The 25383-nt window shown below is 47.0% G+C and overlaps 1 protein-coding gene across 4 annotated transcripts in view; it reads right to left on the bottom strand.

Annotated features, from left to right (window-relative positions):
* The window catches only part of Kif3b (kinesin family member 3B), a 41342-nt gene extending 16528 nt beyond the window's left edge, over positions 1–24814 (bottom strand). The window contains exons 1-3 of one of the 4 annotated variants that reach the window (XM_052725679.1): positions 24683–24797; positions 13416–13518; positions 5036–5205 (exon numbers count right to left, since the gene is read on the bottom strand). The gene's annotated coding sequence lies outside the window, so the exon portion shown is untranslated. Of the gene's footprint in view, positions 1–5035; positions 5206–13415; positions 13519–24682 lie in introns of all 4 variants that reach the window. The other 3 variants (XM_052725681.1, XM_052725680.1, XM_052725677.1) reach the window with 3 other exon arrangements.
* Positions 24815–25383: the final 569 nt, after the last annotated feature.

The following is a 25383-nucleotide window of genomic DNA, read 5'->3' as shown; positions in this document are numbered from 1 at the left end:
TAAACACACGAAAGGCCCACAAGGAAATGAATAGGTAAAGAAGTAAAAAAAGGGGGTGGGAGGGAGAAGTTGGGCACAGTGGCAGCCTGTAGGGCTAGCATTTGAGACTCAAGCAGCATGATTCTTAGTGAGAGGCCAGTCTGTGCTTCATAGCACGGCCTCGTTAGGGTGGCTCAGGCACCATGTACAAGACTGTGAGATCTACTCCAGCACCCCAAAATGGGGGGTATGCATAGACAAGGCCTGATGGGCATTTGGTGTCACACAGCCTTGAGAGGGGAGCCATCGGTCCACAGGACACTTTAGAGAGAAGACTCACTGTGCATTGGCTCGGATGTTTCAATACCTTAGCTTGTGCTGGAATTCTAAGAATCACTAAAAGACGGTTTATGTAAAATGTGCTCGTCAGTGGGGATGTGGAATGGTGCAGTGCATTCAGCCATCAATTTAATAGATTCTGATGCAAGGAGGAAAAGGGTAAGAGAAATTTAAAGGAAGAGAAACACAGAAGCTCAGTTGCTGCCAGGAAACTCAGAAGGCAGAATAGGTGGCCGGATGTGGCCTTAGGAAAGACAAAGGAGAGACTAGATCAGAGCCAAGAGGGACACAAAGACTGCAAGCTCCTGATAACCTCCGGGCAGGGAATTTTTTAAAAAACAGATGATTCATGTTTTAAAAATCAGTGTTCAAAAGCCCTTTTTAGAGACAGATGTCACTCCCTTGCCATTCTCCAGCCACCCAGCTCTCCTGTCCACAGACAAATGTCATTAGATCTTTTCCTTCTGCCTTATTTTATGTGTGTGGGTGTCTGGCCTGCATGTATGTCTACACACTGCATGTATGCACTGCCTACAGAGGCCAGAAGGCTGCACTGGACCCTCTGGGACTGGAGTTACTACTGAGGGTTGTGAGCTGTCTGGTGGGTGCTGGGAATTGAACCCAGGCCCTCTGAAAGAACAGTCAGTTCTGTTAAAGCACTGAGCCAGCTCTCTAGTCCCATTATTAGATTTTCAATCTAATTTTTTTTAATAATGTGATGTTATGCTCAGCAATACACAATGGTTTGCATCTTGCTCTTTCTTACTACAACCGATCTTGAAGTTCATATCCTCAACAAATTGAGCCTTTTCTTTTATGACAGCAGCATACTACCCCACTGTACGGATACATCTAACTTATTTAACCTCTGCTACAGGCGCACTTATGTTGCTGGATGTGGCGGTACATACCTGTAATCCCTGCACTTACCTAACAAAGGCAGGAGGATTATGGGCTTGAGGCCAGGCTTGGCTACATAGTAAGACCTGTCTCAAACAAACAAAATAACACACTTTAGCTGTTTCTGACAGTCCACTGTAAAAAACCTAGGATACATAATCATTTCATTTGTGGACAAATATACCTGTAAAAATAAATTCTCAGAAGCTGAATTGCTGAATCAAAGGATGCATGCATTTGTAATTGCAGCATACAGAAGAGCTGGAGTCATCCTACACAGAGGACAATGCTCCTCCCAGAAGCCATAGTTGCCAAATGAAAAAGCCCAGTGCCACATGCAGGAAACCTCTTTTCAAGTGGTTGGTCAGGGGTGTCCCAGAGACTCCCCCAAACAAAGATTATTGTCACTGCTCTTGCTTGCCCACCAGAACTTAATGGGAAGATCCTGCTGCTGAAGACACTACACACTGGGTCACAGGAACGGAGAATCAAGTTGGTACTAATCCGGAAGCATCCTTCTTGCAGGCTACTTTCCATAATCCTGAAGGTGTGTGTAGGCTGCTGAGGGTGGGGTGGGAAGTCATCAACAGTCTTACTCAGCTGTGACTCCTGCAGACGACAGTGACTGGTGTGGTAAGTTGTGCACAGGGGTGCAATAGTGGCAGGAATAATATGGAGGTAGCCAACTGACTTCTGGTTGGATTTAAGGTCCACTCTACGGGGGAAATGCATGCCTAGTTCTGTAAATCCGGCCAAGAACCCACAGAGAGGGAGCTCACAGACTCCAATAGTTGCAGAACTATTATTTTGATAAATGGATATAATATCAAACTGCACTCTGCATTTGCATCTCTATACCCATATATTAGCTCTCAGACTGCATCAGAGAAGTTTCTTGTGCAATGGATGGTAGTTAATGCAGAAACTCACACGTGGCCAAGTGCAGAGAATGAGTCCTATGGAGTACTCAGCCACAAATGGGACATCTACATCCTCCTCCCCCAGTATGAGGACCAGAGACCACGGTGGAAGAAGAGGCAAAGGAGACACTCGAAGTCAGAGGTCAGGGAGGACAGGGGTGAGGCAGGTTCTTCGGGACATGGCAGGCCCGCCTCGGACCCCCGGCAGCTGTGGTTTTTTGTACAAGATCAAGCCAGGTGACAGTCTAGTATGTGTGGGGGCGGGGCTCTCAGGCCCCCACCCCTACCTGAGGAGCTGTTGACAGCTGATGGCTTCTGAGGGAGAGTGAGTCAGCTTTCTTTAGTGTGGCCCCTGGTAGGTCACCCACACTCTAGTGGATGGCCCTATACCCCCAAGTATATGAACAGCATAAACTGGGCTTGGTGGACTATTAAAAAAGAAAAAAAGAGAACAGAACATGAAGTTGGAAGGGGACCAGGGAAGGTAGATCTAGGAAGAAATAAAAGGAGGGGTAGGGTAAAGGGTAAATATGATCAAAACACATTACACAGCATTCTCAAAGAATTGATAAAAATATTATATAAAAAGTAAAAATAAAAATAAGAATGAAGAGCCAGATCTCTTACTCTCTTTGAATGTGTTTTCTGTAAGTTCTGCAAAAACTGGAGTCACTCTCCTTTCCTACGGATAACTGTTAAACTACAAGGCACCAACAAAGGTACTCTACCATAGCTGTATGCTAATATAAAGATGGATTAAAATTACTATGAAAGGGTTTGGGGACTGGAGGTGTAGCTCAGCACAGGAGCACATGCCTAGAATGTGGGATGCCATGGGTTCAGTTCTCAGAATTTGAAAGAAAAAAAATTCTTCTAAAACTTACATCAATGGTCACTACAGAGACTATGGTTAAACCTTAATTCTGTCCATTAAACATCACAAGACAACCATTTTCTACTGTTTAGTTTGTAGTTTTCCTCTTAAAGAAAAATTGAGATAGAAATACCTACCCACTGACACTCAATAAGAACTAAATCTCAAGCCAGTTAAAGAAAATTGCACAAGGCTAGTCCATTCAATACAGTCTTATAGTCAAAATTTGGGATTTCATCACATGGAACCAAGCATCGATAACCAAAACATTCAGGGGGCTGGAGAGATGGTTCAGAGGTTAAGAGCACTGGCTGCTCTTCCAGAGGTCCTGAGTTCAATTCCCAGCAACCATATGGTGGCTCACAACCATCTGTAATGAAATCTGGTGCCCTCTTCTGGCACACAGGCATACTGTATACATAATAAATAAATAAATCTTTAAAACAAACAAACAAACAAACATTCAGGAGGGTGAGGCAGTAAGATTGTTAGTTGGATACCAGTCAAGACCACATATTGAGATTTTGTCTCAAAATAAAATACAGGAGCCAGGCAGTGGTGATACATGCCTTTAATTCCAGCGCTCAAGAGGCAGAGGCAGGCAGATCTCTATGCGTTTGAGGCCAGCCTAGTCTTCAGAGCTAGTTCTAGGACAGCCAAAGCTATACAAAGAAACCCTGTCTTAAAAAAAAAAATCCAATAAATAAATAAATAAATAAAATAAAGTGGAAATGTTGTCAGATGGGAAGAAAGAACCAGATGCTGAAGCCAGGCATTGCAGTGTATACCTGTAATCCTAGCACTTGGGTAGATCTCTTTTGACTCCAGCTTGGTCACCCTGGTCTACATAGAGTTCCAAACGCCCCCATCAAAGCCTCCTGGGCAAGCCCATGGGACATTTTCATGACTCAGAGCTCAGGACTGACCAGCAAGTCCACTGTGAGTGGTGTCATCCCTGGGTTGTTAAAGAAAGCGAGCTGAGCAAGCCGGGGGAGAAAGTCAGTAAGCAGCACTCCTCCATGGCCTCAGCTTTACTTCCTGCCTTGAGTTCCTGCCTCACTTCACTTCCTGATGGACTGTAACCTGTAAGCCAAATAATCTTCTTTGTTCTCCAGGTGACTTTGTTTTTTTTTTGTTTTTTGTTTTTTTTCGAGACAGGGTTTCTCTGTGTAGCTTTGCACCTTTCCTGGAACTCACTCTGTAGCTTAGGCTGGCCTTGAACTCACAGAGATCCACCTGCCTCTGCCTTCCAAGTGCTGGGATTAAAGGCGTGTGCCACAACCGCCCGGCTCCCAAGTGACTTTTGATGGTGGTGTTTTAGCCACAATGACACAGAGCAAACTAGGACATGCCACTCTCTCGGAACTCCAACAGAGGCATGCCAAAGCTGGTGTGAGCACCAAGGAGACACTGGCCCAGAGCCTCCTGTGGGAGGGCCTCTGCTGCAGCGCCTGGCAGCCACACACCTAGACTGCAGAGTTCAAGGAGGTGGAGGTGAAGGGCAGGGCTGTGAGGGGACAGGCTCCTGTGTATCACGTCCTCCTGAGGATGCAGGCTGTCCCCACTCACACCTGTGGAAACAACATGGCCTGATCCTGTTCCATAAAAAGCCCATAGCAAAGACCTACAGGCCTGGCTACTATATTTTTTGAGCTGTAAAATGTGATAAAAACAAAGGAATGTGTTTAACGATCCACATTCACCTTCAAAACTCCTGACAAAGGAAGAAACTCCTAAAGATGAGTCCTCTCATTAAATCTACTCAACTCCTTTTTTGTTTGTTTGTTTTTTGTTTTTTTTGTTTGTTTGTTTTGGTTTTCTGAGATAAGGTTTCTTTATATAAGAGCCCTGGCTGTCCTGGAACTCGCTCTGTAGACCAGGATGGCCTGGAATTCACAGAGATCTGCCTGCCTCTGCCTCTGCCTCTAACTCTGTGTCTGCCTCTGCTAAGATGAAAGGCCTGCACCACCACGCCCAGCAAATCTTAACTCTTACCACATTTCTTTTAGAGCTTTTCACTCACCCGGCTAGAGTAGCCATTATTATTGATGCTTTACTTCAAGAAGACAGACTAATTCAATTTCCTGTCTCCGGAGCTTCAAATCTTGTTCTGGGTCCTCCTCAGCAGAGAGGGCATTGTCAGGAAGATGCCGGACTCTCTCTCTATTATCTTCCTTCTGCTCTCCTGTAGGTCTAATCACAGTGACAAACCTTGAGAGAAACCCAGCAGTTTGGTCAGCAGTCTGTCACCTGCTTCCCAGGAACCTTTTCTGTCAGAACCAGCATCCCAGGCTAAGACCCACTGTCTGGCTGACTGTGCAAAGCTGAGTTCTCCAACCTCGTGGCTTGTGCCTGCTGAGAAGATCAGTTACTTGTTTCTCAGCAGGGCCACAGTCTTCCACACTCTTCACTAAGTACTTCATTTTGGATTCATGTTGCCCTTCCTGGTTGTCATGGAGACTCACCTCAAAGTCTAGAATTTAGTGTGGCCTACATTCTGAGCAACTATCAGTTACTAGGACAGAGGTCACAAACTGGCCACATTCTACATGAAATGTTTTGTTTTTTAAAGTGTATGTGTGGTCATTGAGGCCACAGCTTTGTATATGCTACACAAGTGCTCTACCACCAAACCACACTCCCAGCCCTCTGCTTACATTTTATTGATCAGTGTGCTTTTAAAAAAAAGGAGGGGGCGTGGAAGGAGAGGAGGGAGGGGAAATTTTGGTTGAGATGTAAAATTAAGTAATTAATTAATTAATTTAAAAGAATAAAAGGGGGAGGCAGAGTATGGTGGTGCACACCTTTAATCCTAGCACTTAGTGGAGACAGGTAGATCTCTGTTTGAGGCTAGCCTGGTCTAGATAGTGAATTCCAGGCCAGCCAGGGCTACATAGTTAGACCCAATCTCTAAAAAAAAGATAGCCGGGCGGTGGTGGCACGCGCCTTTAATCCCAGCACTCGGGAGGCAGAGGCAGGCGGATTCTCTGTGAGTTCGAGGCCAGCCTGGGCTACCAAGTGAGTTCCAGGAAAGGCGCAAAGCTACACAGAGAAACCCTGTCTTGAAAAACCAAAAAAAAAAAAAAAAAGAAAAGATAGATAGATAGATAGATAGATAGATAAAACAAGGGAAGGCCAATGAGATGACCAATTGGGTAGATGTTTGCTGCCAAGGCTGACCTTAGTTTAATCTCTGGAACCCACATGGTAGAAGAGAATGGATTCCCAATGGTTGTCCTCTAACCTCCACACATACATAAAAGACATGCATATGCATGCACACATACATACAAACACATCCATACACAATAAATAATTGTAACTTTAAAAAACAAACAAACAAACCCAGTATTCAGGAGGCTGAGGCAGGCAGGGCTCTGTGAATTCAAGGACAGCCTGGTCTACATAGTAAGTTCTAGCCCAGCCAGGACTACATGGTGAGACTCTCATCTCAAAAAAACCGAATGATAAGATGCAGCTCTGTGGTACAGCTGTGCTTAGCATGTGGGAATTCCAGGGTTCAGTCTCCAGCATCAAAACGCAGCAACTCCACCTTCTCCACGAATTCCTGTCCTGATGGACCCTTGCACATGTGCAGAAGGAAACAAAGGCAAGGATGATTCTTTTCTGTTTTTGATACAGGCTATCATGTAGCCCAGGCTGACCTCCAACTCACCATATAACTGAGACCAACCTGAACTTCTGATTTCTCCTGCCTCTACCTCACAAGTGGTAGGATCACAGGCATGTACCACCATGCCTAGTTTACACAAATACTCCACCAACTGAGCTACATCTCCAGCCCCCAGCAATGTTATATTGGAAAAAAATGGGCACCTACACATTGCTTTATAGGGGAATCAAAATTAAAATACAGTACATCCATATTACAGACAGTCCAGTACAGCAGTCAGTAAAGTAATAAATAAGAGGTCTGCAAAACAAGCCACAGCCCAAATCTGGCCCACAGCCATCTCTGTAAATAGCATTTCACTGAAACATAGCCATAATCTTTGTTTGCACACACCTAGATCTACAATGGCTATGAAATGGCTGAGTGCAGTGGCTGTAACAGAGAAAATAAGGTTTCCCCCAACCCAGAATATTTACCAATCTGGACTTCGCAGAGAAAGTTAGACAGTCCTTGAATTGGCAAGGTTTAGTCCAGACTCACCTACAAAATGAGACCCTGCCTCAAACAAACAAACAAAAAAACAAACAAACAAACAAAAAAAACGCACACCAAGTCGTAGAGAAGGTGGTACACCGATGAGGATCACTGGCTATCCAAACTGGACAGTGGAGGAAACCAGTGAGAAAATGCATTAGAGAGGGAAACAGATTCAACTTAACTTGCAATATTTTGTAATTTCTCTTTTAAAACTAAAGTGAGCAAATGAGACATTAGCTGAACATGTAGCACATACCTTTAACCCCAGCACTCTGGAGGCAGAGGCACTCGGATGGATCACTGTGAGTTCAAGGCCAGTCTGATCTACATAATAAATTCCAGGATAGCCATGGCTACACGTCGAAACCCTGTCTCAAAAAGAAAAAAGAAAGAAAAGCCCACCACACTATTCCATCTTTAAAAAGATACTTGGTCTTGGCTGACCTCAGATGCTCAGCCAGAGGTCACTTGAGCTTAAGTTTAAAAATCAGTCTAGACAACACAGTGAGAGTTTGTCCCCCCTCAAAACAAAACAAAACAAAAAAACAGTTACTTAAGTTTATTTTGTCTCATGAGTACTGGTTTTATCAAAAAGATTCTAATAAAGTATCTTAAAGTAGGAAAAAAAAAAGACATTTAGCCAAGCTCTAGAATGACTGGAAAATGGTTATAAATGAAAAGGCAGTTTATAAAATTGAATGATTTCATGTCATCACGATTATATAAAAATAAAACACTTGCTGGGTGGTGGTGGTGCACACCCTTAGTCCCAGCACTTGGAGGCAGAGGCAGGCAGATCTCTGTGAGTTCAAGGCCAGTCTGGTCTACAGAGTGAGTTCCAGGACAGCCAGGGCTACACAGAGAAAACCCTGTCTCAAAAAACATACAAACAAACAAAAACACTCATTGAACATCAGCAGTGGTCCACTTTGGGTGATGGGAATGCAGGAGATTTTTCTGTTCTTTCAACATATCTGTATTTTCCAAATCTCCTCTCATGGGCGTGTGGCCTCTTCAAATGGGGATAGAAACAAATGGCAGCTCCACAGAAGCAGCCCTGCAAGAAGCAGTCCAGACACACAGACGCACGCTAATGCATCTCTAATCAATACACTGCAACTCGGGTCCTCTAAGAGCCCAGGGAACCGCCGGCCAACTGCCTAGCCCAGGGTTCAAGGACGGAGTGTCAGAAATGCAGCCTGTGCCATAGATCATGAGCACTGTCAGAAAAGCACCACAGGAAGATAAAAGCAACACTGTCAGCCAGCCTACGCCACCTCCTTAGTCTCTGTATCAGGACTCTGAAATCCTGACGCACACCCGTGGCAGTACATTCTTCACCCTGGTCCCTAGGATGACATCATCACAACGGGAGATTTCCAGATGGGCACAGTGACTCACACCTGTGACTTCAGCTCTAGGGAGGTAAGGTGGGGGGATGACCAGGGCCCAGGGGTTTGAGATCAGTACACACACACACACACACACACACACACACACACACACACACACACACACACAGTGTGTGTGTTCATCTCTGGTTACAAACCATAGCCACCTTGCAGAAGATTTAAAAGAAAGTAGTATCTGCATTTTCTTGTGAGTGCATAAAACACAGCTGGAGGGCAGCCTGGTGTGGTATCACACACTTGTAATCTAAGCACTGAAGTGGCTAAGGTTAAAGATGGTGACTTGAGCCGGGCGGTGGTGGCGCAAGCCTTTAATCCCAGCACTCGGGAGGCAGAGCCAGGCGGATCTCTGTGAGTTCAAGGCCAGCCTGGGCTACCAAGTGAGTCCCAGGAAAGGCGCAAAGCTACACAGAGAAACCCTGTCTTGAAAAACCAAAAAAAAAAAAAAAAAAAAAAAAAAAAAAAAAAAAAAAAAAAAAAAAAAAAAAAAGATGGTGACTTGAAGGCCAGCCTGGACAACATTGAGTGATCTGTCTCAAAATACCAAAAATAACAACAAATTCAACCTCCAAATATTTGGAGGCAGATACAAGAGCCAGATGCCAATAATGGTTGTCAGGTACAGCTGGTTTTCCTTGAAAGAGCCAGGTAGCAAGGCTAAGGGCAGAAGAACTTCACTGTGTGACTTTTATACCTTCTGGATTTTAAATCGTATGGAAATATATTATCTAGTCAACCTTTTTTAAATTGTGGGCTAGGGATGTGCCCAGTTGGTAGAAGCTTGCTGAGCATAAAAGAAACCCTGGGTTTGATCCCCAGCACCAAATAAACCCAGACATGGTGGTGCACAGCTATAATACCAGCACTGGGGGGGTGGAGGCAAGGAAGTCAAGAATTCAAATCATCCTGTTATTCCGGGTTTGAAGCTGGCCTAAATTACATGAGATACATGAGCTCCTATCTCAGAAACAAAAATGTTTTTGAATAATGTCAATATATTACCTAGTTAAAACAATTAAATGAGGGGGCTAAAGAGATGTCTCTGTGGTTAGAGAACTGCCTGTTCTTCCAGAGGACACAGGTTCATTTCCCTGGACCCACATGGTGATTTACTATGGTCTGTAACTCCAGCTTCAGGGATCTGCCTCCCTCTTGTGGCCTCTTTGAGCAACTAAACATACACAGCACACACTCACAAACACACACACACAAATAAGACAAATCTTTTTTAAAAATGTAGGTAGGATTTGGAGAGATGGCTCAGCAGTTACGTGCACTTGTTTGTGCACAGGTTTTTGCAGTGACCTGAGTTCAGTTCCCAGCACCTACACGGCAGCTCACAACCATCTGTAACCCCAGTTCCAGGTGATCCACCTCCCTCTTCTGACCTCTGTAGGCACCAGGTGTGCACATGGTGTACAGACACACATGTAGGCAAAACATTCAAACACGTAAGATAAAAACAAATCTAAAAAATTGCCTACTGTGATTAAAAAAAAGAAGAATCAAGCATGAGCTTTAGAGCTCCAGGGGAATGAGCATCTGTGCCGCCTTTCACTAGCTCTCGGGCTTAAGAACCTTATGTAGGAGCTGGAGAGATGGCTCAGAGGTTAAGAGCACTGACTGCTCTTCCAGAGGTCCTGAGTTCAAGTCCCAGCAACCACATGGTGGCTCTCAACCATCCGTAATGAGATCTGGTGCCCTCTTCTGGCCTGCAGGCATAACACTGTATACATAATAAATAATTTTTTTTTTTTTTTTTTTTTTTTTGGTTTTTCGAGACAGGGTTTCTCTGTGTAGCTTTGCGCCTTTCCTGGATCTCGCGCTGTAGACCAGGCTGGCCTCGAACTTACAGAGATCCGCCTGGCTCTGCCTCCCGAGTGCTGGGATTAAAGGCGTGCACCACCGCCACCCGGCTAAATAAATCTTAAAAAAAAAAAAAAATCTTATGTAAGCCGGGCAGTGGTGGCACACACTTTTAATCCCAGTAGAGGCAGTGGCAGGTGGATCTCTGTGATTTTGATTTCTGTGAGTTTGAGGCTAGCCTGGTCTAAATAGCAAATGACAGGCCATCCAGTGCTACTATCAGATCCTGACTGAAAAACAAAAAGTTCTTCCATTGAGTGATGCTGGTAAGAAACATGCCCTGAAGAACTGTGGTCATGGGTGGGATGGGGGGGCAACAGTGCTCTCTGGTTAGTGAGTTTACATGTCTTCTTTTGTCTGTCTTTCTATTCTTTGGACTTTTTGATGGGTTCATGTATCTGTTTTATTTACTTATTTATTCGTTCATTCGCTTATTTATTTATTTGTTTGTTTGTTTATTTATTTATTTATTTATTTATTGCGCAGTGTTCTGCCTGCATGTACACCAGCAAGCCAGAATCTATTTATTTATTTGTTTATATATTTATTTATTTATTACACGGTGTTCTGCCTGCAAGTACACCTGCAGGCCAGAAGAGGGCACCAGATCTCATTACAGGTGGTTGTGAGCCACCATGTGGTTGCTCGGAATTGAACTTAGGACCTCTGGAAGAACAGTCAGTGCTCTTAACAGTTGAGCCATCTCTCCAGCCCCCTATTTGTTTTTTTAATCAAGGTAAGAGGACACAATAAAGCCATTCCTTGCTTGGGGAAACAAGGCTAGCATATTGATTTGGATTTGAGCATCTGAAGACAGACACATTCTCAGAAAGCAACTGGAAAGCGCAGCCAGTCAGATCAGCAGTGCACGCCCGCCCTGAATCCAAAGTGGTGCTGAACACTGTCATCTGGTGATACAAACGAAGCATTTACCTGGAGGTAAGGCAGAAACCCTTTTTGTACTTAACAGTGAAATACTCACAAATTACTACAAATAGATTCAAGTTTCCAGGACACCTTCCAGGGAGCCTGGGTGTTGTGTCAATCAGCAGCCCCCACTCACAGTGTGGCAAAGCTCCATTCATATTCCCCTCACCTTTCTTTCTCCTTTTCTTAGGCAGGGTCTCATGTAGCCTAGGCTATCTAGCCCCATACTATGAGCTATGTAGCTGAGGATGACTTTGAACTCCTGTCCTTCCTGCATTCTCTTCCCAAGTGCTAAGATTATGTGTGTGCATCACCATCACCACACCTGCCCTATTCCCCTACTTCTTGTGTGTGGGTGTGGGTGTGCATGGGTGTGGGACTGGAAACTAGAGGTCTTCCTTAATCACTTCTCCACCTTATTTTTTTATTCAGGGTTCTCACTGAATCTGGAGCTCACTGATTTGCTAGCCTGGCTAGTCAGCACATCCCCAGCACTGGGATTGCACTTACACCGCCATGCCCAGCTTTTTACGTGGTTCTGGAAATCAGAACACATCTCCTCATGGTTGTATGACAAGCACTTTACTAACCTAGCCATTTTCCTAATCCCGTCCCCTACTTCTTTACGAACAATAGTACCTCAGGTGGCATATACAATAAACAATTCTACTTTTCTTGCACAGATCACCTCAGGGTTTTTTTTTTTTTTCCGATTTTTTAATCATGGCTAAATGCCATGGTGTGGCTGTTCTCTAACAGTGTCATCAAGATTGCCCAGGCATACACCTGAGGACGGGTGGGAGGAAGCAGTAGGAGCCACTCCTAGAGGTGAAAATGCTGTACACATTCCTTTTTGACAGAAGGCACTGCCCTGTCCCTTCTCCAGGCTGTATCATCTGTCAACTCACCCACAGTGCACCCCATTCTCCGAGTCCCCAGACACTCAGAACCATTCTCTGAACTCCCACTGCACTGGGAAAGCCTTCCAGCCGAAAACTTCTCATTCCATGTACTGATCCAGGGAAGACATGAAGTTTCTAGGGTCACTGAGATGCTCGGTAGGTAAAAAGCACTCGTCAGCAAGCTTGACAACCTGAATTTGATCCAACTCCTATAAGTTGTCCTCTGACTATTACATTCACTCTTTGGTGCACACATACCTGCACATGTACATGCACACACACACATACACACACACACACACCTGCACATGCACACACATACACCATACATACACACACATACCTGCACACACATATACACCATATACACACATACCTGTGAGCACACACACTACATAAAATAAAATAAAATGTTTTTTAAAAGAGGAACTAAAGAGTTGACTCAGCACTTAAAAGTACTTGCTGCTCTTGTACAGGACCCAGATTTGGTTCATAACATCTATATTAGATGGCTCACAACCACCTGTAATTCCAGTTTTTGGAGGTCTGACATCTTCTGGTCTCCATGGGCAACACTTCTCTGCATGTGCTGCACAGACATACATGCAGGCACACACACATACACATAAAATAAAAGTCAATGTTTAAAAAAATAAGTTTATCTTTTTAGATAGATATACATATTTTCAGATAAAGTTAAATGATCTATAATTTGTTTTAAAATAATCAGGGTGCAGTAGATGGGGCCAGTGGAGGGCCTGCCTGGTGATGGTAGAGGCTGGAGGAGACAGGTCATGGTTAATTTCTACTTTATTTTTTTCTTTTTCTTTTCCTTTCTTTCTTTTTTTTGTTGTTGTTTTGTTTTGTTTTTTTGAGACAAGGTTTCTCTGTGTAACAGTCCTAGCTGTCCTGGATCTCTCTCTGTAGACCAGGCTGGCCTCGAACTCAGAGATCTGCCTGCCTCTGCCTCCCTAGTGCTGGGATTAAAAGCATGCGCCACCATACCCAGCCCCTTTCTACTTTCTGTGCTTGAGGTTTCCAAAATGGGAAAGGGGAAAAACACTCTCTAGCCAACGACTTTTCACTAAATAATTTCTTTTAATTATGGTTGAAAATATAAATACTTACAACCAGCTACAGTAGAACACACCAGCAGTCTCACTGGGGAGGTTGAGGCAAGAACATTGGAAAGTCAAAGCCAGCTTGAGTTCAAGGACAGTTTAGTGAGAACCTGTCTCAAAATAAAAGGAAGAAATGGGCTGGGGACACAGATTAGTGATCGAGTGTGCAAGAGACACTAGTTTCAGTCCCCAACACCATAACAACAAACAAACAACAACAACAAAAACCAGAAATGTGGACAAAGGATGCAGTTGCAGGGGGAGAACCTTCGCTACCTCGTTTTCTCAGTAGCATTATTTATAGTCTCTAAACCCTGGAAACAGCCTTAGGGACAGTAGGGGACACACGCAGAACCTGCAGATCTCGAAGGTAAAACACACTTCAGAACACATTTGCACCCATGTAACAGCTAGCAGTAACAGCTAACAGGGTTATTTCTAGGTGATAGGACTTGGGGTGAACCTTACTTTGATCTTTTCATGATTTCCTTGACATTTCCTCAATGGAAATAATTTTTCTTTTCATAAACAGGAAAATTTTCCCTTTTTACAAAGGCTGCCGGGTGAAGCATCGAGGAGAGGCGCCATTTCTCAGGGCGTCTCTAACTCCTCACCGCTCCTCCTGAAAAACCGAAGAGCATCGTCTGTGGTCATCTCAGTCACCCGAGCAGACACTGTGTTCCACGATTTACCAGTGAGCTCTGTGCTCAGGTTCCTGAGTCATCAGCCTGGGCTGCTAGGGAGTGCTGCAGAGCTCCTACTCTGCCCAGTCTGTGTCCTACACAAAAGGCCCCACGGCCCCACTGATACCAGTGCTGAAGGTGCTATGAAGGACCCCAGTGTGGGTGACAGTGCATTCATGTCCCAAATCCCAGTCATCTTTCTATGTCACCTGGACCACATCCACATCTATACTGTGCTCTAGTGTAAGAAAAAGAAAGTTTAGTGCCCAAACTAAAAACCCATTATCACTGGTGAGAGAGATCTCTAATGCAAACTATGATTTAAATACAACAGCATGCTAAAGATAGATCTGCCAGCAGTGAAGAGCTCAGCGTCTGCAATCAGGTGACAAAGTGAGGAGACACAATGTGTCACCAGGATTAACTGATCCTTAAACATTCCCACCTCAAGATATAATGCTGCCGGTCGATAGTGGCGCCTACCTTTAACCCCAGCACTCAGGAGGCAGGTAGGCAGGTAGGCGGATCTCTGGGAGTTTGGGGCCAGCCTGGTGTATAGAGTGGGTTCTAGGACAGCCAAGGCTATTACACAGCAAAACTCTGTCCCGAAAACCTAAATAAATAAATAAATAAATAAATAAATAAAGATGCAGATTGGTGGCAGTGACAAGAAGAGCCGACTGTTCTAAGAAATGTGCCCTGAAAGCCCCCCAGAAGGTCTAGGAGAAAGACCAGCATAGAGGCGCCAAGAGAAAAGAAAATGTCCACCTCACAGCCCAGCCGTGTGTTTGTGTGTGCAGCTACAGACATACATAAACACACAGAGAGAGACAGACACTGAGGTCCAGACAGGTTGACTTATTTACCACGTCACAAAAAGGTGGCAGAGTTACCACTACAATCCTGCCAGAATTTTCTGTGCTAGCAGAGGCTTGGCCAATAAATCTTTGGAAATATTTTTAAATTTGGGGAGATGAGTTTGAGACAGGGTCTTGCCATTTAGCCCTGGCTAGCCTAAAACTGGCTATGTTGATCACAGTGGCCTTGGACTCACAGAGATCCACCTGCTTCAGCCTCCTGAGTGCTGGGTGAAAGGTGTGCGCCACCAGTTTTGCTTTGTGTTGTTTTCAATTTTTAAAAATACGCTTGTTATATTGTGGTGATCTGTTTGTGTGTGCACCCATGGGTGAGCGCCACTGTGCGCGCACACGAGGCTGGAAGACAACCTGCAGAAGCTGCTTCTTTCTGTCCACTAAATGTGTCTTCCACTTTGAACTCAGGTCATCACCTTTATCCACTGAGTCTTGCCAGCCCCGGACAGGAAACTTTCTAAAGGTGCTGCAGGACTTCCGCCCTCTCCTCTCCCACTGCAGATGTGATTGGCAGGAAGAAGAACCAGTTGAGGGGTCCAACTCCAGCTGTGAGAGGCCCAGAGCTAGACTACTACAAAGCATGAGGGCTAGCCTAGCTAGCCCACAGCTGGGTCTCTGTAGCCTCAGCCATCAAATACTGAGACTCTACTTTACTCTAAAAACAGCCCAAGGAGTTTCCTACCTCCTCAAACAGCCTTTGAAGTTACTTTTTGGTCTGTTCCTTTGTGTGTTGAGATGGGGGATGGGGGGGTCTCTTGTAAGGCCAGCTGATCTCAAAGGAATTGTGTAGCCCTGACCCTGGACACCTGACCCTTCTGCGCCCACCTCCTGAGTGCTAGGATTATAACCAAGTGCCACTGTACCTGGACTGGTGTCCTGTTTCTATTAGCATTTCAAATTAGTTACCCAGGTACAGAAGAGAGCCCTGTGACAAACCTCATGTGTGCTGTGGTCACTGCTCACGGGAGAACAGATGGGGCCAAGGATGGAGCTCTGTGGTAGAGTATGTGCTTGGCATGCAAGAGGCTCTGGGCTCTGTGGAAGGGAGAGAGGGCAGTAGAGCCAGCCGCACGGTTCAGTGGACAGCAGTGTCTGAACCCCGAAACCCATATAAAGGTGGAAGGAGAACACTGACTCTACAGAATGTCCTCTGACTTCCACAGGTGCACTGTGGCACACACACCCACATCTACACACACACCATGCACACACAAACATACACAATAATAAATAATAAATAGCTTTTTTTTTTTTTTTTTTTTTTTTTTTGGTTTTTCGAGACAGAGTTTCTCTGTGTAACTCTGGAGCCTGTCCTGGAACTCACCTGTAACTCAAGGCTGGCCTTGAACTCACAGAGATCCATCTGCCTCTGCCTCCCCAGTGCTGGGATTAAAGGCGTGCGCCACCACCGCCCAGCATAAATAGCTTTCTTTAGAGAGAAGTGAGTAATAGGCTGAGCAGTGGACTTGGATCAGCATATGTGGGAAGTATTTGACTCTTGGTGTCTCTACTTCCCTCTTCTGGGAACTGGGAGGAACAGTTCCTGTACAAGACTGCTCTGAAATGAAAGAGGGCTTGCAAGCGCCTGTCTCAGCAAACATTAGCTATCACGACACACTATCACCTCGCTGTTATCACTACCAAGTCCGAGGGTTTTGGGTTTTTTTCAGCCAGCTTTGTGTTTCATCAATGGGGCAACCTCAGGCCACGACCCCATCCTTGCACAGGCACAGCCACTCCGTGGTAAAGGAGGTGGGGCATGTGCATGGCTCTCATCATCTACAGCTGTAGGTCAAGGGTTTGTACTTCTTCCTTACAGGGTTTTCTGAGTCTGGTTCACCATGGTGACACCGGAGATGGATCTGACAACTCAGATCTTGGATACACAGATAACGGTGACAACAACAGTTATTTTAGTGATCCACAGCTGGGGCAGCTCCATTTTCAGATCATCTAGCTGTTTGAATAGCTCCACCCAAAATTCATCCAGCTGTTTGGGTGGCTCCACCCTCAGATCTTCCAGTAGCTCCTCCTTCTTGGTCATGGCTGCACTGCTTGCAGCTATGGTGGCCTGCCTGGAAGGAGTCCCTAGTTCTGCTTCCGATCACCTAGGTGAGTATACTAGAGATCTTGTAGGCAAGTGTACCTAGGGACCGTGGTGAAATCCAGACTCTGATTTTTTCCGATCTAGGCTTAGACTGTATTGTCAAGAAGCACCCAGTAACAAGGGTACTTCTGTCAGGCACAACACACTTGGACCAGGGAGAATCTACCTACCTCAGCACTTGCGGGCACCTAACACACTAACAAACAGGAGTGACCTCTCCGTATCTCAATGTCCTCACCTGAAAACAGGACAACCCATACTCCACATGACCACGACTGACTGGGAATCAGCTGACGAGAAGCCCAGGAAGGAGCACCATAAACACCAGAGCTACACGTAGCAGATGGTGCAGTCATAAGTCTCACTGTCCACGATGCTGAACATGCACCACTGAATGCCAAATTTACAAAGGCTGTTACTGGTACGTGTGAAATGAGGCCTGGATCTCTTGCTTGGATGAGCTACTACTCTCAAGAGTCCTCTAGGAATTCTGGCAGAACATAGCAGCTTTTCAAAGCCTTCCCCCCATCTAACATGCTCTGAACCTTTAGACCTACTGTCCAGCGGCCAGGAAAGAGGCACTTTGGCAGGGAGAACATGACCATCTGAGGCACTGGGAGTGAGCTGTGCTAGTGAGTCTATGCTCTCCCCCAGAGCTGGCTGGCTAGGCTCATCCCAGCCTCCATCAGCCAAGATCCACAAGTCAGGACAGCAATGCTAACAGTCTGAGACAGGTAAGCATGACCCTAGCAGAGCCCACACCTACTGCTCCACAGACTGACACAGGGCCAGCCTAGAGAAAGCAGGTCTTCTGGATGCCCAAGGTGGAGCTCTGTCAGATGCTCTTGGCTGTCTTCCTTCAGCAGAAGCTGGAGATTCTTTCCAAGGGCCTAAGGTACTGTTTACACCTTAGGCCTCTGGGAATAATTCAGTTGTTTCTCTCAGGGCACCTCTCCAAAAAGTCCTCTAATGTTTTGGAGGCAGATGGCCCCTCTAACATCTACCTAGCTGCTCAGGCCAAAAACCTAGGAGTCATCCTTAATCCTCCCATCCTGCTGGCCTTACCTCCAAAACATGTCTTTCTGCTGCCACCACCCTAGAAGGCCACCTCCATCTTACTAACCTCCTACCTAGTTTTCTGGCTGCCACTGAAAGCTCTCTCAAGTTCATAAGCCAGAGGCCAGAATGAATTCACTTTCTTTTGTGTTTCCTTTTGCAATGCTGGAGACGGAACAGAGGGCGGAGCACACTAGGGGAGCACTCTGCACTGGACCTCACCATCTGCCCTCCAAGTGATTCCAAAACAAAACAAAAAACTCGGGGCTGGGGGTGTAGCTCAGTTAGTAGAGGGCTTCTCTGGCATACACAAGGTTCTGAGTTCAGCCCAAGCCCCATATGCGCTGATGTGGTGGCATGTACCTATAACCCCAGCACAGAGGAGACGGGCAAAAGAATCAGAAGTTCAAGTTCATCCTTAGTTGACTACATAGAGAGCTTAAGGTTAGCCTAGGCTACATGAGACCTTGTCTCCAAAAAAAATTAAATAAATTTAAAAAGCAGCTAGGGGCTGGAGAGATGGCTTAAGAAGTGCTTTTCCCAAAGTTCCAGCACCCATATGGTGGCTCTCAGCCCTCAGTAACTCCACTTCCAAGAGATCACACACCTCCTCTGGCCTCTGTAGACATGCTGAAAGTGAAATATCGGCACACGTACAGGTAAAACATCCACACACACTCAAAAACAACAAGCCGGGCAGTGGTGGCGCACGCCTTTAATCCCAGCACTGGGGAAGCAGAGGCAGGAGGATCTCTGTGAGTTCGAGGCCAGCCTGGTCTACAGCGCGAGATCCAGGACAGGCTCCAAAAAAAACAAAAACGAAAACACCTACATCATGACACCTTCTTCTCAAAAGCCTTCGATGGTCCCCACTGCTTCTGGACTACTCCGGCCTGTAAGTCCCTCTGTGGTCAAACTCCCACTGGCACTCCCAGCTACCTCGCTCCATCACAGCCACGTCTTGTAGTTTCCGGAACTTACCAAGCTTGTTCCCACCTTGGAGTCTTTATCCTTTTGGTATATACCTTCCAACAGCGTGAGCCCCTTCCTGAAAGTAAGCCTCAACAAATATGTCACCACCTCACAGATGACCTTTCTGATCACTCAGCTGAAGCAGCAGCGCCCGCCCCCCAGAAGTGACGTTCTAACCCACCACTGAGCTACTGTGTCCACAGTGCTCATCCTGCTCAGATTCCCTTGTCTGTCTACTCTTTGGTTTTCAGTTTGCACCTGCTGAACTGTAACCGTGGGACCAAGGACCTGGCCCATCTCTTCACTGTCATCCCCAGACTGCACAGGGCTGCCACATACCAGTTGCTCAGCAGATGTCACACAAATGAAGCCAAGAGCACAGCAGCAAGAGCACTGTGCTTCGAGTCCGACAACCTGGTCACCAATGTGAGGTGGGCCACTTCCCAGCAGCAAGGCTTCTCTTCCTCGGGGTTCCCCATCATCCAATGGAGAGCTGAATCTGCACCTCCCCTTCCTCAAGAGTACCAGTGAGCCCGAGTAAAGCCCATTTCAGAACTCAAGCATCAAGATCCATACAGACAGCAGTGTGTCAACGACCACAAGACAAGGCTCTTCCTCAGTGACCTGAAAATCCACAGATGAAATGGGTGTGATCCCGGCATGCAGGAGGGACTGCAAGTGCAAGGCCAGCCTGGGCTACATGACAGGACCCTGGCAAGACAAGAAGAAATGGAAGGAAAGAGAGAGGAGAAAGGGAAAGGAGGGGAAGGAAAGAAAACAGGGAAATAAAGAGGTGTGGACTCAACCTGAGGCTCCCCACCCCTCCCACGCTGCTCCCACCCCCAGGTACCTGGCAGACCTCTCAGGACACAGTAGACAGCAGTGGCCTGACTCTGTGGCCAGACAAACACAACACACGAATCCCTTCAGAAAGTCAAGACATATACCCACAGTCTCACCTGCTCGGGAAGCTAAGGTGACAAGATCACTTGAGCCTGGAAATGAGAGGGTGGGCAGAGCAACAGGGTGACCTTCCCTATCGAGGAACAAAAACCAAGAGGCTGGAGATGGGGTCGGTCAGTAGAGTGAGCGCCCAGCGCGCACATGGCCTTGGTAAACCCCTAACACCGAACGGGTGGTGAGATCAAATTCTGTCAAATGACAGTTACTTACAAATGAAGTTCTGGGTTCCTTGAAGGTTGTAGGGTACAATGTTCTGTATATCCCTGGGATAGAGATTTACTGAATTTGGTGCCAAACAACAAAACCTCAATTTCTATGGCTAATTTCCTCCTTAAAGCAAACAAATAAAAACAAGGCCTTGAGGGGCTGGGGTTTAGCTTAGTGGTAGAGCGCTTGCCTAGCAAGCGTCAAGGCCCTGGGTTCAGTCCTCAGCTCCAGAAAAACAAACAAACAAACAAAAACCCAAAACAAGGCCTTGAGTAGCTCAGATTGACCCCAAACATGATATGTAGCCAAAGTGGCCTTGAAATTCTGATTCTTATGCCTTTAACACCTGAGTGCTGGGATTACAGACACACACCACCATGCCAGGCTCTATGTGGCACCAGAGGTGAAATCCAGGGTTCATGCATACTAGGCAGGCATTCTACCAACTGATCTACACTCCCTTGCCCCAGATTTCTCCTTTCTTTGCAGCCCATCCTGGCATGGAAGTCCTGGTTCCTGGAGAAAGCCTGCAATAACACCAACATTTACATAAGGCTACGGTGGCAAGTGTCTCATGCTTATGATGATCTTGTAAGATTGACAGGCCTGAGATTATAACCACACACTGTACTCATTCATCAACCACAAATAGGCTATGAAATGTAGTACAGGTGCTAGGTTAAACCCAAATAATGACGGCTAACGTTTACCAAATGTGCTAGGCAGTTCACATGGATCAGGCTCAAGTCACTCTTCCTAATAGCCCTGCAAGATGTTATCCTCTGCTCTGTGGGTGAGGAAGCGGTGATACACACGGTAAGCGTTGCTGGGTGGCGTGCAGTCTGAAGGTGGCTGGCCAAGCTTTTAACCCAGCAGGCCAACTGCAGACTTGAACCACAACAGCACTGATGGGGCCTTTAGTACCATCCAGCCAAAACCCCTCACTAAAGAGGGGCCAAGAGACATAGAATGGCACTCTTACACATTCCAGCATGGGGTGGGGGGTTCGTACTTTAAATGCTATCTATTTCAATGATTCTTTCCCCCTGAAATGCCATAAATTATTATAGGAAAACCTTAGTACCAGGAGTGGGCTACCTCACCATGAGCTGCTGGAGAATGATGCTATTTTGGTCTGGGTTTGCTAAATGAACAGAACTGAGAATGAACGTATTTATTAAAAGGGAATTTATTAGACTGGCTTACGGGATGCAGTAGTCCAGCAATGGTTGTTATTCACTGTAGTGGCCAAGAAACAGGCAGTTGTTCAATCCACAGGGCTGGATGTCTCAGCAGTCCCCATTCAAATCACTGGAGATGCCCTTGAGGGACCCAAAACAGGCTAATGCCACAGCCGCTGGTTGCCCACCAGAATGAGATGGTAAGAATTAATGCTGAAGGTACATAAGCTTTGGTCTCCTGACACAGAGAACCCAAGCTGAAACTGAGCTGGAAGCTTTCCCTGCTGCTGGCTGTGGTTCACAGGCCTGGAAGGTGCTGCAGCCTGCTGGGGAAGAACTGTCACCAACAGTGTCACCGGCTGTGGATGCCCAGGGAGATGTGCCCACTGCTGCAACAGAGGCGGGACTGTCACAGGTAACCAACAGCTTCCGCTTGGCTCTGAGGCCCGCTCTACAGAAAGGAGTGTTCCCATCCGGTACTGCAACCCTGTCAAAGGCCGTGGCTGGAGGAGACATAGGCCCTAGTGGGAAGCGACTATTGCATTACTAAATGGACACGATGTATCTGCCAAACTAAGTTCTAAATATTTGGTGATGAGGTCAGTTTTGCTGACAGAAGCTTCTTCGGGAGTGGGCAGTGGTGACTGAGGCTCATAACTGGTCAAGGTGCTCAAAGTAAGGGACTGTTGAGTGCTCAGCCTAAGGGGGAAATTTACCCCCTCCAAGGTTCAGAGAACGTCACAGAAGAGGAGGCAGAAAGAATGTAAGAGGCAGAGGACAGGGAGCGGAGTGAGTGGAATGCTGTCTTTGGGTAGGACGTGGCTGTGGCCCCCTGAACTCTCAGTAGCTGTGCTTACCTGTGTAGAGACACACGAGACTGAGTCCATCAATATTCAGTCATGGAGGGAGAAGGGCTCCATGAGGCCCACTCCTCCGGGAGGGTGTATAGGACTTGATGGTTGCTGAGGAAGAGGCACTTCCTTCAGTCACCAAAACACTAGTTAGCTGCCTGTGCTCTTATAAATAACCCCTCACTGCCAGGCGGTGATGGCACATGCTTTTAATTCTAGCACTCAGGAGGCAGAGGAGCTATGTGAGTTCAAGGCCAGCCAAAGAAACCCTGCCTCAAAAATAAGTAAGTAAATAAATAAATAGATGATAGATAGATAGATAGATAGATAGATAGATAGATAACCCCTCGCTCCCGTTCCTAGAAGCAATCCTAATTAAACTGGCTGGGTTGCCAAAGGCATGGGGAGATGTAGAAGGAGGAGTATTTGGTGAGAGAAAGGAGATCAGCAGGAACGGGAGGATAACAGGGGTGAATATGAGCAAAACACAGTACATTCATGTATAAAAGTGTCACAGTGGGGCAGGGAGACAGCTCAGCAGGTACAGCACTTGCCACGCAGGCCCGACAACCTGAGTTTGATCCCCAGGACCCACATAAAGGGGGAAGGAATCAACTCCACGAAGCTGAGTTCTCACCTCCACATGTCCTAGCACCTACCGGCACTCACACATACACATCACACACAAACTACAGCAATAAAGGTATTTTTAAAGGTCAACGAAATTTATTAGACAAAATGAATATATGCTAGCAACAAACGCAACCAAGTTTTTTTCTGAGATCGTGTCTCCATGCCATCGGCGAGAACAACCTCTAGCCGAAGCAATTAGAAGCAACTCAAAAATACCCTTGTGGCCTCCTAACAGATACTGTTGAGAAAGCAGAGGCATTGGGGAGCAGGGCATAAAATGCATGTCCAGCTCTGGAAGCCTCAGATTCTTAGGCAAGCCAACTCAGTTTTCTCAGGCACAGGTTCCTCATCTACAAGATGGGCTGCCTGACAAAGTCTGTGAGGATTAAATGAGATAACACGCCTCAAAAAACTTCTTAATCCTCAAGCTCTAAATGATCACTACTCTCTAAGCACTTCGCAGAAGAGAGAGCTATACCCCTGTTCTTCTTATAAACTTACCGGTGACGAACAAGGCCCAAGGACAAAACGAAACCATAACCCCCTCCCCCCCCCCCCCCCCCCCGCCGCCATCTACAAAGTCTTATCTCTGGGTTTCTTCCCACCAGGACCTCTTGAGAGGTCAACAACTCCCCTTCTCTGAGCAGATCAAGAAGTGCAACTGTGTGTGGGGAATGGCCAGGGTGGTAGGAATACCCGGGAGCTGGCAAGCTACACACCTAAGTTCCCTGGTCCCAAGACATCTTTCCCCTCCTGGAAGGCTCCAACCCATTCCAAATACCTCACTATAGTGTGTTACGCACTAACCAGGTGTTTTGTAGAGGGGGGCTCACAAGTACCCACGCCTACACGAGGATTTATAGGCAGTTAACGGTTGCTAGGGGGAGGGGCTCACAAGACCCCGCCCATTCCTGAGGTGCCCTGTTGGCCCCCCATCCTACCCGGCACCTCAAACGAATTAATGGTGATTGAGGGGGTAGGAGGCATTTTCTTCTGTAGTGTAGCCATGGGTAAAAAGCCCACGCTCCTGCAAAGAACCCTGTACCAAGTTTTTGCACGCTGCTCTAGGGAATGGAATTAGAAGGGGCCAGAAGAAGGGAAGGGGGTCAGTGGGAGGGGGACATGACCAAAATACATTATATACACAAACGAAACCCGTTATTATGTGCAATTAACATCTGCTAATTAATAAATAAATAAAAAGCCAGATGTGCCAAGCTACTCCAGATGCCCTGCCCCACTGGCTTCCCACAGCAGTCCATTATCCCACTTTACAGATGAGCAGTGCCACGCGATGCAGCTTCAAACTCAAGCACAGACTTCAAACACGACTCTTGGTCCCCAAGTAGAGTACCCTGGCCGCTCTCCCTCTTCCCACCTGGAGCCCTTTCACGCACACGTCTCCTCTGCAAGTGTCAGGACCCCACTGAACAGAGAGGTCTGTTGCTGCCAGAGAGGGCAAGGGGATTTGTCCAAGGTCACACAGCAAGCCAGGCATAGCTCCGAGGCTCGGACCTCAGGTACATGCTTCCTGGGCTGCTTTCCCAGCCGGACCCTGTGACTACGGCCGCGGAACCGCAGTGAGGACTTAGCAGGGGCGGCCGAGATTGGGGGTCGTGCCAGCAGCGCCCGAGAAGGAGCCTGGCGATCAGCTAACCCAGAGGCCGGGCAGAGGATACTGCGGCTCGCGGAGCAGCGACGCCGGGACAACGCTGGGCGCCCCGCGGGGACCCCGCATCCCGAACTCACCTGCAGCCGCAGCCGAGAGCGGGCGGCGGCGGCGAACCCCGGGCTCAGCCATTCCCCGCTGCCCCGGATGGGGAGAGAACGCGGCCGCTCACTTCCTTAGCAACCCGGCTCGGCGACCCACTTCCTTAGCAACCGCGTCAATTTCAATAACTTTATTGGGCCTCGGACGCAGACAGCCCACCGAGGGGCGGGACCCGGTGTGCAGTGGCACTTCCCAGGTTCCCTGCGCGCGCCCACACTCTGACCCACCCAGGGGCCCCGATTTCATCCGCGGGTCTCCTGTGCCTCTGCGTCTCCGTCTGTGAAACGGAACTCGGTGCCTTGGTTGCACTACGCGATTTCATCGTCCGATTCCAAGAGCTCTTTTGCGTCAGTTCTCTGATCTGGGTCTCAGATTAGTGTCGAGCGGCTCCCAATTAGGGTGCACCCAGGGATGAAGCCAAATCCTTAGGAAAATCCTCGACTCTGCTCTGTCTGTCACTTCCATTCAGCCACAGCGTCCCTCGGTCTGCCTTTCAAATATCCCTGCATTTCTTCGCCAACAAGGGATAGCAGCACAAACAAGGCCAGGCCACCGTCATCTTTAGCCTAACCTGCTACTCCTACTCTGTTTATAGACTTTTTGTTCTGACAGTCCATTCCCGACGAGATGACCTAAATAATAATTTTAAAACCTGAAACACCTCACGTCACCCTCCCTT

Source organism: Peromyscus californicus, unplaced genomic scaffold (genome assembly GCF_007827085.1).
Source record: "Peromyscus californicus insignis strain IS unplaced genomic scaffold, ASM782708v3 Scaffold_7__1_contigs__length_154581171, whole genome shotgun sequence".
Classification (NCBI taxonomy): Eukaryota; Metazoa; Chordata; class Mammalia; order Rodentia; family Cricetidae; genus Peromyscus; species Peromyscus californicus.
The sequence above is the reverse complement of the archived record's forward strand: the minus strand, read 5'-3'. Positions and strand labels throughout refer to the sequence as shown.